Below are 13,458 nucleotides of genomic sequence, written 5' to 3' on the forward strand. Positions count from 1 at the left end.
TGCCATTCTACTTCTTGAAAATTTCCATCTTACTTTCCATACTTCCATATTTTCTATACACATGCAGCTCTGAAGTTATTTTCAGCTTTGGGTTATATTTTCCTCTGCCAGTGGGTTTGTCTAAAGCCAAGCTAAAGGATAGAATACAGGCAAATTGAACAGATAAGCATTGACATAGCACCTGTTGCCAGCCAGTGTCCCCATGCAGGCTGCAGATAATTACAGTGATTTTTGTGGAGGAGAGGTGTGTATGGGTAATTGTAGTCTTGGCAGAGGAAAGGGAGAAGCGAGAGAGGCAGACAGCACTTGTACTATTTTAAACCTCAAAGCAGTTGATGAATATGACCACTCATGTTCATAAGACAATTTAATACTGACTAAAGCTAAGGACAGAATACACACATAAAAACAAAATAAACATTTTTGTTGCCATAGTATTTTTTTTCCAGACAGATGATAGTGTTTGATATAGCTTTGAAACCATTTAAAAAAGGTACTCAAAAGACCCTGAGTCACTGATGATGTGCAGCTGTTGCAAGCAGATCTGGCAAGACACTCAGCAACATAGACAACATAGATCTGCTTAAAAATACTAATAACAGCAATCAAAAAAAAAAAAAAAAAAAAACTACAACATTCAGGCATTTCAGGCATTTAACACCCACCTCTGGTCATTCAAGGAGCAGTCTTGTCATGGCATCTCTTGAGCCCTTATAATTATGTTATTTACTTAACATCTGCTGCAATACTTGAGGCAAAGCAGTTGGGGTGGCAGTAGGTGTAGATGAAGGCAACATATATTACATATAGTAATATCCCAGTGTAAAGCGTCAGTGCTTGGTGTTAAGGTTTTCATTTCACAAAATGAGTAATTGCTTGTCATTGGGAGCTGGCATATCCCACAATCATCCTCACTGGTGTGCCATCAATCAAGCATTTAAGTGCTGATGACTGCTCACATTTAAAGCGGGGCAGAAGAGTCACAATGCTCCGGGGAACCTCATTGTTTGCTTCGTTACTCTTCGAAGCTTAACTACTGCATGTTTGCATTCCGGTCTAGCTATGTGTTTCTATTTTCATTGCATAGTTAAGAGCGCTTATGTGTGCAAAGGAGACGTAAGATGGGATATTGTGTTGCTTTCCTCTGGAGACATAATATGTCAGCAAATTATGGACTGTTTAAGTTCACGGACCATTCCTTTGGGAAAAGATGAAAACTAGCCAGAACTCCAGTGAACCATTTAAAATTCTGTGTGTGCGTGTTCCAAAAAACAGATGAAAACTTAGAGGGAATTCATTTTAATATTTTATAAAAATCTTTCGAGCTGTCTGGAGCTATCATTCCTTATAACCTCGTTCGTGATCAGCGGCACACGTGGACAGATGACAAACTGTGATGGCAAGCGATAAGAAGAAAGCTATTTGTGTGTTAGCGTGTGTGTTTTGGGGTATCATACCGGTCAAGTAAATAATTTGGCCATTAAAAATAGATCATATGCAATTAAAAGAAATTAATAGATAAATAAAATCTCAATTTGCTACAAAAAATGACTCTCGACATCAGCACAAGCCATTATTGTCCTTGATCACCAGTCTTGTCGTCATTGTTTCGTCTGTAACTTGCATTCCCATCAAATTATTTGTCCAGCTTGTTTGGCAAAGCCAAATAGCATGAGATCATTTTTGAATACAAAAGGAATGTGACATGGAATGAGCAATCACATATAAGATGACCAATTGGACAGAGCTGACTGAAAAGTCGCTGATTAGAGCCTGATCCTATGCTTTTAACACATCTCACATGTACTGTTTCCGTTCTGACATCTTGTCCATCCATATTCAAGTCTTAAAATCAGCGACCACATATCCCTGCTGTTTCAGGATTGTAGTGCCCTTTGCTGGAACCAGCTCAGTCAGCATCACGTCCCAGTTGCATAGCGCAGTGTGCAAACTGCTTCTCTTTGTTTACCTACTATGCACTCAATCCATGTTGAGAGGTGCCTGGAAAGATATTTTGCTGCTGCTGTGAGAATGTTAGATGGACAACCAGATGGACAGGCAGCATTAAGTGGAGCGAGAGCCCAAGGCCAGGAAAAGTAAACAGGTATTCATAGCTGATACAAGGCCAAAGCTGAGGTATAGAAATCAATAGTTTATAGAATTAGCCTTACTTTGAAACAAGACTGCCAATCATATTAACTGAAAGCTGTACATGTTTTCTATGGAGGCAAACTCAATATTCAAGAGTTATGTACAAAACTTTTCCAAGTTGATGGCTTGTGCTTGAGCATCTCTATAGTTATCTTCATTTATCTTTAGTAACTTTTGAATTAATAAAACATTCAAGATGTTATAAAATGCTATCACAACTCTTAGGTGTATTCATTTTCTGGAACAAATTCCCCAGATATCAACATTCTAGCGCCTTCATTAATAATGTTTTTTTTGTGGAGTGAAGTATCAATTCTGAAAAAGATCATCAAAATATAACTAGACACACACACACACACACACTTGAGTCAAAATAAATTAATTTTTGCTGGATGTCAATAATATGAAGACATGTTTCCATCCAAGCTGAGGTTCTATACTACTGCTCATCTGCAATGCAACCAGACTAACTCCCCTTTACTCCTGGCTGAGGGTACTCTGTGACACACTGAGACGTACATACTTCACACAGATAGTTAAATACATCCCTGAACAGAACCACAAACACACCAGTGCACAAAAAGCCAGGCGCGTCACAGGGATGGCGGGTGTGGCAAGCGATTAGGGGCATGGAACAGATGCCCACCTGCTCCCCTGAACCTGGCCATGCCTCAGCTATGCCAGGGTGCCCAGGGTTGCCCCTGGGTGCCTTAATACACTGTTTCCATCTGTTGCCTGGAAAGTGAAGGGCAGATATGTCCAAGTGCTTCGGCAATACCCCTCAATAAAGATTACACTCGTGGTATGTTCGAGAGAAAAATAATGTCAGGGCATTGCATTATTGACACAGAACATTTGACTCACAGCTTACAGTTATCACACCAACTATACAAGCACACAGTAATACAGTTTAGTGCATTTAGCATAATGATGGCATCATGGCATACAGGGAGACAATAATGAAAACTGACCAACAGGTCTGTTTTTTTAATTCAACAAATCTGATCCATTTTTCAAAGAAGAGCCATTAGCACATTGAAGAAGACAGCACTGTTGCAAGCTGGGTCTACCGTTGTTGAGACTGCAATGTGTTTACAAATAGGATGAAACATGGTGTGCTGAACTGACTGTCCATCAACAGTCAGTTTCTTTTTTCTCCTTCACTGCAGTTGTAAATGATTATCAGCACAACACCTGCCTTATTTTAATTACCTTGTAAATAAACTTGCTTGTCATTACTTTTCGAACCAATTACAGGCTGCCTAATGGAAGTGCTTAATTAGCTGACACTCCAGTGGAAAAAAATAAACCGACACATGGAAAGAAAGGAATGAATAGGAAAAAAAGGATAAATGCTAGTGGGGGAGGAATTGCATTAATTTACACCTTTTTTATGCCCTCTGCTTATTGGCGATGGTGCCACAATAGAGGTTGGACCTCACTTTCCCTTTTCTGTCTGTTAAGCAGGCAGCTGACAATGGAGAACTCAGCAGGCGGTGACCCAGACCCCCTAATAGTGCTGTTGGCAGCCATGGCCCTCACAGCTGGACGACAGGAAACAGCAGAACGCCGCATGTTTGCCAGCCCATCCGCCCCCAGCACCACACAACCCCTTTATAACTCCAATACACCCCTTTCAACACCCAATAATCAAAACCATTCAAAAAGATGAAATCAGTGTAAGCTGGGAGCTTTTCTTCCTGCTTACAATGCCATCCAACTATAGAATTGCTTTTATGATTAGCATTTTTAACATTACATAATGATGTATAGAATAATGACTTACATTATGTTTTGCTTTTAGAGTACAAAATATGAGTGCAAAATCTACATTGATTTGTTCACTGAGATATATACAGACATGTTTGGGTTAATGACAGGCTTTTATATTAACTGTCAGCAGTAGTCACCATTATTATAATTAGTGTACATTTTCCATGACAAAGAGCTTTGGGAACAGGGAATGCCCCTCTGTCATTAGCAGAAAATGTCCCAGCCCTAGTTACTGCCTTTCTGAAAGAGGTTGTGAATTTGTGACAAAGCGAAGAACTGTCCTGAATTGTCTTTGTTTTTCTAAGGGTTTTTTAATGAATAAGACAGAGGGTAAAGGAATTAAAAAAATATGTGGAAGACAATAGGGTTGACGCTACACTTTAACGTGTTGGTGCGAAAGAAAATGGAAGACTCAGAACCCAGTGTTGAGCTCTCAAATGGGACATGTATCCCCTCATTACATTCTCAAAAATGCAAAGTGTGAGTGGGAAATGCATTAAGGGTGAACAAAGAAGACAACGGCAACTATATCTATGCTGACAGTAGTACTGGCCTATTCCATGCAGGGTGAGATCTTTCGTCAGTGGTGCTGTTATCTGGCACAGTCCATCAGACTGAGAAGCGTTTGGGGGGTGATTACAGCCATGTTAAGACCTTGGAGAGATCTGTAACCACAGATATTAGATACTTTCACAGAAAGGCAGGAAAAGAAGGATGGAGGAATGAGAGGTAGAGGAATAGCAATGGAGCTGGCAGCAGTGTTATACCAGTGATTGGGGTCTAATATAAGGATTCTGCTGGCATAATTGTGTTCTGGCCCTTATCCTCAGCTGCATCAGGCCTCGTTTGGCGACAGTTTCGGGCGCCTTATCTGCCGCCATTCTCTCCCTATCCGGACCCAATCAAATTTGCTTCGGCTAGCTGGGGACAAGCGAAGCAGTGAGGAAGACAGAGATGATAAGGTGGGGGGCCGTGTATTTTTTTTTTTTTTTTTTTTTGGAAGAGGATTTTTTCTAATTCGAGATGAACAGTTTGCTTGGCATGCTTATCTTGCTCTCATTAGTGGGCTGTCATACTGTGAAGGCAGCTACAGATTTAGGCAGGAGTGCAGGCAGGCATGGGAGAGAGAAAACAACCAGGCTGTGAAGTAGGGAGACAACCAGGTAATCAGGGTGTAAAGATTTACCGACACATTGAGGAGAGACATGCTTTATGTATGAAATGCTGCTACATTGATTCAGACAGCATCAGTAAAAACCTGGGGGGGAGTTGCAAATAAATCGAAGAGATGTTTAGTGTAAGACACATTGCATTATCACACATCTATTTTTAGCATGAATGGGCTGACATTATTTTTATGCAGTTAGAAGTTTTCTGTCCCTGTGCAAAAACTGCCCTCAGCCAGTAACACGGCACCTACTAACATCTCACTTTTCCTCAAAAGTAAGGCAGTAATGAAATTGGCATTGCATCACAGAATGTTCATGAATTGCAAAGTTTCCTCAAGGGGTTTTAAATATCCCATATCTCACAACCATCATCCAGAGATAGCACAGAGCCCATATAGAGCAGCTATAGTAACAGAGTGACGCATAGAAGGTCAATCTATAGGGTACTTCTTCTGCATGGCCAAATTTTATTATCAATTCTGCAAAACCTTCATATCACATTATCTTACTGATATGCACTGTACCTCTCCCCTGTACTGGAACATGACAAGCTACAGTCTGGATTTCAAGATACAACAAAATTTGAAAATATAGCATAAATGTGATGAAAATATCTGTATTTACACTTTATTATGTAGCATCTGATTGAATTGATTGTATGCAATGAAATACTTGCTTGTGTATTTAGATGCAATTCAAAGCAATTCAGCCTCAGTGGGAAACATTTATAGCCCCAGCAGGTTAGAAAGTGGGTTGAGAAGAGAGACAAACAGGCAAAAACAGATGCAAGTATAGAGAACAAATAATGTCAAGGCTGTAGAAATTTGTAGTTTTTGAGTGAAGGCTTTTTAACTCAGAAATGTAACAAATGTATCATAAATGAAAACAAATAAGAACAAAATAGATCAGATCAAGTTCAAAGTTCAGTTAGCCCGCCCATCATCTTATGACCTACATATAGTTTGGGATTCATTAGGATTCTATTCAGTGATGCAATTCCCCATAAGTAGAAGGCTCCATCAATATTTGCAAGTACTTAAATCTGCAAGCTGTTCAACTATGGTATATGACGACAAATCGGAGCAGTATCATGTATGAAACACCTAATAGTTTCCAAGCACATTGCTGCACCAACTCAATAGATGTGCACATTACAAATACAAAAAAAAAAAAAAAAAAAACTGAAAAAAACATTATATAGATTTAACACTGAGCTCTTCACTTCATAAGCAAAGACACCATCTATTTGACTGGAGCGTGTCTGTGCATTATCTTTTTCCCTCAAAATTTCAAGTATTTTGACATATTTCTTTCCAATACGAAGTTAAAAAAAAACTACACCAAACACTACTTTTATGCTGAAGGTTCCTTTTGCCCGCAGGGTGTATGACATTTTCGGATAATTTGTGCAAAAGACGGAAAAATATTAACCTGGCACGAGAAATTGTTTCTACAACAGTTCATCATATGAAGCAAATAATTAGCAATTGTTTGAATGGCCTCCTATTGTAATTTACCACAAATTTGTCTTAACAACCTTTAATCAGAGAAAAAAATCTTTGTGTAATAGAACTGATGGTATAAAGAGTTTCATATCATTACTCTTGTTTCACCTTGAAGTACATTAACGAGATACATGCAAGCAGTTCTCCTAAACGAGCACAACATATTAATTTCAAATTTCTAAAACTAAAATTGTCTGCCAGTTGATCCAAGAGGACAAAAAATGTGTTTGGCATGTTATCAACAAAATGACAGAGCGTTAATTCGGCAGGCATTATGGAACAAATTAAAATGAGCTGACATGTGCATGAAGTGCATTTTTTTGTTTCTTGCCTGCAGTTTGTCTATATTTTGGGGGGGGGGACATTTAATAATGCAATCAGGCAATGCAGTTGCACTTGAATTATTTAGTGAATCATTGCCTTGGGTTAGGATTTAAATTCAGAATAAATGTGTTTATGAATGAGGTAGATAGTGGTGGATCCAGTCTGACAGATTGGAACAGAAGAGTAGAAATTATGCTCAAACCAGGTGAAGGTTAGCATACCCCCCACAAGGCATCAATCTCCATGACAGAACACGACAGACGGATGGAAGGCACGTGAGGCCCAGAATGGCAAAGTAACTAAAGAGACTGTGAGAGGGAGAAAAGTGAGAGAAAAGTGAGACTGAAGGCAAATTTAAAAGGAGATGAGGGCTGGCTAGATCAATGGAGAGATGTTGCCATGGCAACAGGTCAGTGAGAAGCATCGTTGTTTTTCTTTTCTCTTTCTTTTCAACAGATCCCCAAATAAAAAAGAAATAAACCAAATGTGTTGTTTCAAAATGGATGCAGCAGCGACACAATGAATGCACAAGCCTTGGAGCTTTTAGTAAGATGAACCTTTTTTAAAAGACTTCTGTCTGTGTCGGAAAAGTAGGTGTTTTGTGTGGCACGGTTTCACAGCTAACATTCAGTTTCTGTTAGAGAATAGATTACAGTCAACCATATCCAGTTTCTCTAGTTTATATAAAAGTATCAGTGTGCAATTAATACAGACATAAATATCAATAACATAGTTTTTATACTGAACAAAATATGCCTTTTGTTTCTTCAGTAAAGAAACTGAATAGATAAATATTTAAAAATCACTAAATAAGGTTGAAAATGAACTCTTTTATCTAACATTTATAATTTGTAGCATAATGTCTGCTGTGTCAATAAGCAGGAAGAAAATAATTCAGCTGATGCTCTAATCACTCTGGATCTATGTGATCCATTTTTCAGTTGACGCTTCCGTTTTCCTTTGCCCAGATGGTGTCATTACTGCGGTAAGGCTGAGTGATTATACGCCGCCATTCACACTGAGAGAAACAACAGTTGACAGTTCTATAGACATCTTTTCTGACATACAATCCTTGCTCTTTTTTTCTCTCGGTTTCTTCTCTTTTTCACCCTTTTCTTCTTTTTATTACACTTCACTGTTTCATCTTAACATCCCATCATCACTATTTCTACCTTTAAGATTCCTATCAGTTATGTCCTTTGCACTCCCAACTTGCATTTTGTCTTCCATTCTTTCATATTGTCCACAATGTAATAGACAATTAATGAAGAGATGTTTAAGCGGTTATTTGACCACACACATCTTCATTACAAAAATAAACTCTTGCTGTTTGATGTGCATACACAGTCAAATCTCCACTCAGTGGCGGGTGATATTGGGGCTGCTGACTAGGAGGGGACATGGTGGTGTGGTCACACCATATTTGCTGCCAGACAACCTTGTCAGTCTTAACTGGCAAGGAGAGAGATGTGAGTGGAGTCATCTCTAAGACAAAGGTCAACTTGTTGAGAGAGTGACAAGGAGAGCCATGACACACCTCTGACAACCTGCAAGGCCAAATGGAAGCAGTAAAGAGGGAAGACGGGCTAGAAAAATGTGGTATAGATTCCAAAGAGAGAGGAGAAAGACAAAAACTGCAGAAAAATATAAAGAACAAAAATATCTGACCAAAAATATATGAAACAAAATAAAAGATAAAGGGAACCAGTTGTTGAGAATACAAAGGAATGGAGTTAGGAGTGGGCCGGAGCTGCTGTATGAGATCCACTGGGTATTTTGAAGTAGGGAATGAAGGCAAAAGGAAGGGGTCAGATTTTATTTTTTCCCTTTCATGATATATTTGGTTGCCAGACCATGCATCCTAAATCCCTTCCATACTTCCTCCTCACACCGGCCTTGCAAAAGTTTCAGAAAGACATGTGCAGAAAAGTCTTTTTCACAGTACTTTTTCAAGCATACCACCTTACCACTTTTCCATCTGCAAAAACAATCATGATGGCAGAACTGTGGCAGAAATCCTTCAGTCTATCAACAAGCTGCAAAGATAGCCTCATCACTGAATCACCATCGAAACATAATTCTTTGGGAAAACTGGCATTGTGTTTACATATATTGTCTGTTGCGCAGTGCTCCGTATACCCTTTCCCTATCAGATCTATGCTTTTCTGGGTTGAAAAAAAAATCACAATTTGACTTTACACAGATGAAACCAATGACAATAAAGGCTATTCTGATTCTAAGCACAGTGCAATGTAATGTCAATGAACACATACAAAATGAAATAACAACATTAGCAGTTTCCTCTTTTGTCAAAATTTGGTGATATGGCTTGATGATATGATGTGACAAATAACCTTATCTCAGAACTATACCTTTGTACCACTTAATAAATGACATGGACTTGTGCTATGAAAGCCATAACCTTCTAGGTATTCTAGAGAAAATATCTAGGTATGTGGCTAGACACAATATATTTTAAAGAAAGCATTGGAGATAACGTGGATCAGGAAATGTATTACGTGAATTCATTAACATGAACAAGATTAGGTCAGTGAAAGCTCACATCTAATAATTGCCAATCCCTGATCAAAATGTCAAAACAGAAAAACTAAAAAGAGGCTTGGCAGACCAAATGCGACAGCATAATCAAAAAACAATCTGCCTAAAGTCAATTTCTAATGGATCACGCCCAACAATTTCAGTGTAAAAGTCAGCAAGTGTCAACATCAGCAAAGAAAAGATTTGTGAATGCCAGTTTGATGCAGCAGACCAGAGGGCATCAGGGAATATTGGTTAAAAGTTGGTAAACATGGAATTTAGTATTCAAAGGTATTCAAAAAGAGTTTTTCCCAGATCAAAATCATTGAGATGTTAATAAGGCTATTATTTCAATTATTAATGTTTATCTATATATGTATCCATTTGTGCTTGCTCATGTTTAACGTTTCATCATGCAAAAAAATGTTCCGAGGTGTTTTGAACTTGACCCCGAATAGAGTTACACTTACAATGTACAACACACATACAGTAAAATCTTACCAATGTGGACACACTGTCCCAGTAATCCTTCTAAGCCATTTAATCCCTCATCGACTCACAGACTTTTTGAGACTTGCTAGGGCTCTTGGTTGCAAATATACGGCATGTCCAAATCTCTTCTATCCAAACTGGCAATACACATTCCAGTAGGTCATATGAAATACCTTATTTTTTTCATCTAACATTTTGAAATGCATCCCCCTTCTTCCCAGCTCTTTTGCCACTTATAAAGGATCCTTTAGTCCTATACATTGTGTATACTTGGGACAATAATTTTCTTAAAAGTGCCTTTCCTCACTGTGATTTGTTACAATTTGGTGGCAGAGTCTTTCAGATCTCCATCAGAGGTCTGCTGTTCCTGTCAATGGTATTGCCTGCTTCGGTAAGTCATAGTTATAGATGATTATAGATACAAAGTGATCACTTTTATTGTGTTCAATCTGAGATTGCACATTTCTTACAACTAGCATTGTTTTTTCAGACTCTATTTTCTCAGTTGCAACAACACCCAACCTTCCTCTTTATTTATGCATTCTTGTGCTCTCATTTTTTTTTTTCTTTTTTGTAGCAGAACTGCCTCCTTCTCTTTATTTCCACCACATATCTTACCCTAGCTCCTTCTCTACCCACCTACGCCTTTTTGGTGTCTGTGTTCATTTTCATTCTCACTCATTCATCTCTGCTCAGTTGACTACTGTCTCACTCTCTTCTTTTTCTTTCTTTCCTTTCAGTTTTTTTCACTCCTCCCTCAAATATTCTGCAATATTTGTCATTGACCCAAAACTGCAGGATATTTGGTGAAGACAGTTAACAAAGACGAAACCCAAGGCAATGTATTACAACAAACAGCATTAGTATCAGCATTAGTAAAAAAAAATGAGGCCAAAAGTCCAATGCCTTATATACATACTCTGAGTGCACTGAAAGCAGCCCATATGGAGAGCAGTGTTGCTGAGAAGAGCGAAATGTAACAACACATGAACATGACAAATACCCGAGATCTCTCATAAGGATGTGAAGAGCAAGGAACAGTGCAAGGGGAGAAAGGAATGAGAGAGTGGGCTGAAGAATTGGTAATACACTCCCTTGGCGTATAGTGAGCTGCATGGAGGAGCCAGATAAGACACCCTGGCCCCTGCTCTGACTGCTGGAGTAAAGCTTCTCCACCGACGCAAGCAATGACTGCAAGGCTTTTGCCAGCACTTCACTCTATCCATCTATAGCCCAGTGATGCCTCTATTACAATGGCTGCCCTACAGCTACATGGGCCCACGCCAGCTGCACAGGCTTATAATTAGAGGAACCATGAAGTGTCCTGGACACTGGCAATTGATCTGACTGACAGTCCAATATTTCCACAAGGGAAATAAACCTTGGTTTGCCACTGAGGCAGAACTCAGAACGGGGGCACAGACTAGAAGTCTTGTGAATATAGATATTTAAAAGGAGGAAAATAAAAGCATGGATAACCAGAGGGGCCATTTAAAAATGTGGGGAACATTTTAAATGTTCCACAAATTGGGCTTTTGTATCAGTCTGTAAAGGAAATTTTGAAGTCGACTGTACTTCGGTATGCTTTTTGCATAACTATGTGAGCGTGTATATCTAGTGGTATGAGATTGGGGGCACCACTTCCCACATTATATTCAAGCATAGCAGATATGCAGTGAGGTACAGTTACATCTAGGGGGGAGAACTAAACTTAACAATGTCAAACCCATCTGCTTTTCTGTCTCTCAGAAAGCAATATGTTGTGTGGCGACAGTTTTTCAGGGTAAGACAGAGTGCTGTTTGCAGTAAATCCAGGTCAGCCTGACAAATACATAGGTTTGTGTCGACATTTTGGGGTTGTTCTAATGTTTCCCTCTGTTGTTTCCTTGCAAGCTCTGGGGAGGCTTTCAACTTGACAGAATCACTACAGTTCCCACAAGTCTACCACTAGGTCACATGCACTGAACGAGACAGAAAGACAGCTGGGGAGAGAAAATCATAAAAAAGTAGCAAAAGAGAACAAAAAATCATTTTTAATGTTGTAAAAGCAGTAATATACACATGTCATGCTCTTTAGAAGTTGCCCACGGTGATAAAGACATTACCCATTGTGTAGATGGGTTTTATCATTCTTTTAGATTTCATAATTCTTCAGGTTGCATGCACAGATCAAAAATACGATGTAAATGTAAGAACCAGCAACAAGAACCAAAAATATGATGACTGTTGAAATGTTGTTGAACATTGGATAGAATCCCAAAATACTGCTCAACAACATTATTAAAATGTGTATATTGCATTCCTGCGTATGACAACATATCTATTGTAATATATTATCTCATTCATTATCTATACCATTTATTCCTTACAAAGACATGCCAGGGCACAGAAGTCAACTTCAGATGGTTGTGGGTGAGAGGCAGAGTGCACCCAGTTGATCATGACCGCATATAAAGACTACAACAATTTACAGTCGCTGAAACAACGATGGATCATTCAAAGTCTTGCATTTCCTACTACGTGGTTTTGATCTGTAGGAAGAAACAAGAGAACCCAGAGAAAACCCACAAAGGCACAGGGAGAACAGGCAAACGTCAAACCGAAAGGTTCCAATCTGCTGCCAGATTTGAAACTAACCCTTTGTTCTTCTGAGGTGAAAAAAAAAATTACTACTGACAAGGACCATAACAACAATAAAAACAACAATAAAATGGAACAAAACAAGCTGCCCTTAACTATTATTTGATATTGAGACGCTTTGGAAACATACAATATGTGATTAATTGAGATGCTCTAACACCTTATGTTTCAAATTTTAAATCCTCAGATTTTATATGGTGTAAATAGACTAATGTTAATTTACTTTTAGTGTCTGTGTAAACACAGACTGTAAAACAGCGCTGCTTTTCAAGCAGACTTAAGACTGAATGTAACGATAACATCCATTTTTCTGCATTTATTTTCTTTCGATAAATCCTGGAGAGGCTATGGGAAATTCAGTGTGTAGTCCTTATATCATCTGAGATGTATTGCAAAGTTAAGCTTTTTCTTTGTTTATGTCTTTAGCTTTGTGTTTCCATTTGGTTTTTTTTTAGGTCATTCTATCTCTCTTTCCATCATTGTTTTTTTTGAACTCTATTTTTTCCTCCTAATTTATCCTGTAATCAAACTTCCTTCCCTCTTTTCATCCACCTCTCCTAGAGTCATTCCTGTCTTGTAGTGTTTTCTTCCGTGCCTGAGCGACCACAATAGCATTGTGGCGATTCAAAGCAGGCACCCACTGAGAGCTTCATGTGTCATCTGCCAGGGTGACAGTAATGCACTATTTCTTTTCATCTTCGAGCAATGCCTGCATTATCAGTGTATATGATATATGGCAAGAAAATACAATATTAATGGTCCCTTTCTCCTTTGTGAAATGAAAGAGGCCTCAGCCAAACAAACAATCTGCTCTTTCTTCTCTGGGCAACTGAGCAGGTATATCAAAGGAGAGTAAAAAATTGCCA

The 13,458-nt window shown here is 38.7% G+C and overlaps 1 protein-coding gene across 3 annotated transcripts in view; it reads right to left on the bottom strand.

The window, feature by feature from the left end:
- Positions 1–13,458, bottom strand: part of celf5a (cugbp, Elav-like family member 5a) — a 199,494-nt gene that overhangs the window by 150,552 nt on the left and 35,484 nt on the right. The window lies entirely within an intron of this gene.

This window comes from Fistularia commersonii, chromosome 16 (assembly GCF_037954325.1).
Source record: "Fistularia commersonii isolate RoL2024-O1a breed Wild chromosome 16, RoL_Fcom_v1.0, whole genome shotgun sequence".
In the NCBI taxonomy this organism is placed as follows: Eukaryota; Metazoa; Chordata; class Actinopteri; order Syngnathiformes; family Fistulariidae; genus Fistularia; species Fistularia commersonii.